Source organism: Nematolebias whitei, chromosome 8 (assembly GCF_014905685.2).
Source record: "Nematolebias whitei isolate Nwh7 chromosome 8, NemWhi1, whole genome shotgun sequence".
NCBI classification, from domain to species: Eukaryota; Metazoa; Chordata; class Actinopteri; order Cyprinodontiformes; family Rivulidae; genus Nematolebias; species Nematolebias whitei.
The window spans coordinates 24,010,836-24,014,048 of NC_056505.1; positions in this window are offsets into that span (position 1 = coordinate 24,010,836).

Here is a 3,213-nt window from a genome sequence, read left to right on the forward strand (position 1 = left end):
TATATATATATATATATATATATATATATATATATCATATATCCTATAAGAGTTTTAACACTCAATATGCATCAATAGTGTCAAATTAACATTTATGCTACATAATAATTTTGCCACTAAAGTACATAGAGATTACAAATCTGCCAAATTACATCTACGGCTGGTTATTGGTGAGAAAATTTGGTTTCTGGAATCTAAACCACAAATCAACGCTAAGTGGCTAAGCATTTTCTTCTTTTTTTTTCTTTTAAGAAGGGGCTGCTTTTATCTGTAATGAACTCTATAAAATATTTATATTCACATGTGTTAACAGCGGGATAAAACCTTTGCTAATATGCTGTAATTCCTTTCTACTGTGCCGAGTTCTTGATGCTGCTGTGCCTTCTAGACTCATTTAGAAGAGTGGTGCTTCTTTCTGATTGTTGCTTTGTATTTGTGCTACATCTGTGGAACCTCCTAGATTCAGCTTCTTCTGGTGAACGTCTCCTGTTGAATGGGATAGCATTGTTTGTTTCTTGTCAGTCCCTAATCTGCCACAGAAATGACCCTTCTACTTGTGATCAATCAAATGTTGGTGCATCTCAGCCAAACGATTAACATGAAACATTTTCCTATTCAAATCAAACCATGTATGGTGAACTAAAGAAACGTGTATTGTCTTGAAGACTTAAGGGAAACAATAACACATAAAGGAAGAAAACAGTAAGGACAGCAGAACTCTGACGAAGATTATGTAAAGAAACTATTAAAGGAACCAGTTTTGTGACCTGCCACCTATAATGAATGTTAGGTTATCACACTCGCACGCCCTTTATTCATACGTGTCATCCACACCCTGCTGTGCCCAGCCTGTTCATATCGACACATTGTTAGGAAAAATGTGACAGCTGTGCCATAAGCAGCAGATTAATGTGGATTATGTAACACTGAGGTTAAAAGGTATTCAGATAAATCTATTGCATTTTATAAAAATGATTTCAGCAATATAAATACATGAAAATAAACATTTGTTTCAAATTGTGGTATGTATGAATCTTATGAGGGTGAAGGTGAGTGTGTCACTTTAAGAAATTTGTAGTCTTTTCATTAGTTAAACTTTTCCAAAGTGGGATAAAGGAAGTCATCAGTCATATTACAAAAACAGACAAACAGACAAAACTAGACAGAAACTTCTTCAACGTCTTCAGTTAATCCAAAATGCTGCTGCCAGAGTCTTAAACTGGAGTTAGTAGGAGAGATCATATCTCTCCAGTTTTAGCTTCTCTCCACTGGCTCCCTGTCAAGTCCAGAATTGAATTCAAAATCTAACTTCTAACATACAAAGCCCTCAACAGCCTAGTTCCATCTTATATTTGAGATCTTATTGTTCCATATTTTCCTAATAGAACACTTCACACTCAGACTGCAGGCTTACGTGTGGTTCCTAGACTTTCCAAAAGCAGAATGGGAGGAATATCTTACAGTTATCAGGCTCTCCTGTGGAACCAACTTCCAGTTTTTTGTCCGTAAGGCTGACACATTAGCTATGTTTACATGCCAAAATTCTTTGATCGGCTTGAAATGCATTCGGACTAAATAATCCAAATGTATCGTTGGCACAATCCGTTCACAATGAGCGTTTACATTCAGCAGGCTTTTATACAAAATAGAAGTACTGACATGTGCAGAGTGGTAAACTTTCCTTAAAAAAACACAGAAGAAGAAGTTCTACTTCAGGGATGAATGTAAACAAACCTGAGCACCCAAAATGAACCCACTCCAGCTTTTAAAGACGGTGGAGACATTCCTGCACGCCCTGATTGAGCTACAGGAAATACAGATTATTTTGAGCTCTTTCAAAGTGTCTAGTAGAAATATTGTATTGCTCACTGACCAATTTTGCTTCCGCGACATGCTAATATTGTTAGCGTCTAGCCAGGCTTTAGGCTGTTAGGCATCTAGCCAGGCTAGCCTCGGAATAAGACGATCAGATGAAGTGTTTACATGCACACCGTTCGGGTTATGAGAAGGCATAAACCACCCCTCTCATTCAGAATACAAATTCATTTGGATCAAGCTGAATCAGCTCAGAATAATCAGAATGGAGCATTTACTTGATGCATTTTTGATGCATTGAATTAAACTTTATATTTATTATTAATGTCCTCATAGAGGAAATTACCTGCATTTAAGTGCAGTTTTATCAAAACAAATAAACAAAAGATGGACCATAGTTATATTCTTGACGAGATGAACTCTAAGGTTAGAACTGACGTAAATGACCTCCTGAAAAAAACAAATAAACAAACAAACAGTTATTTCTGCACACTGACTCTATGTACTGAAAGGTTTTGATACCACGTGTGATACTTATTACAGTAATACCCCTCTGTGATCATCTGTAACTTACAGAAATACTTCTTTGATTATTGTAAGAGACATTTAACTACAGTCAAGGACTCCTTTAAGTCACGTGTTTACTGATTATTTGTAAAGATAAATTGTTAGAAAACAAAGAAAATGTCAATCAATAAGAATACTCTTTGCATCATGCTTCTTTATTGTGCATTTCAATATTAGCTAGTCCAGAGTTATAAAGCCAATACTGATCTAAATATACAAACAGGAAATACAACTACTGATGACAAAACTGAAGTTGACTGATTTTATATTTCCCAACTATCTTCTAGTTTAATAATGCAGCTTAGGTTTAATAAAAATAAAAAAAAATAGACTAATACAAAACAATTTGATTATGAAAAGTTGTTTTAAAAATTGTTTGTGTATAATTTCAGAGTTCAACCTCATAGTGAATATTAAATTCAACAGAGTGGAATTAATTTAATTCAAAAGAATTGATACAGTATATGCGGACTAAGTTTAGTATATCTCCGTTAAACATCTAAACAACCCAACCCACTTCCCTTCATACTTCTTTTTTTTTTTCTGATGACATCATGTTTGTTTTTTTATCGTTATTATTTTCCTCTTGGCATTAAAACCTTTAAGGCACATCTGATCCACAAACTTTCATCTTTATGAAATAGCCTCAAGTACAGAGTTAAAACTTTGCCAACAACAATAGATACCCTCTGCTTTCACTGCTGTTTTTCATTGTACCCCCCCCCCCCCCACCACCACCACCACCACCACCACACACACAGATGATAAAATGCCAGTGTGCTCACACAAAAATGCAATCCCATCCAACTTTGTGCAGATGATTGCAGACCC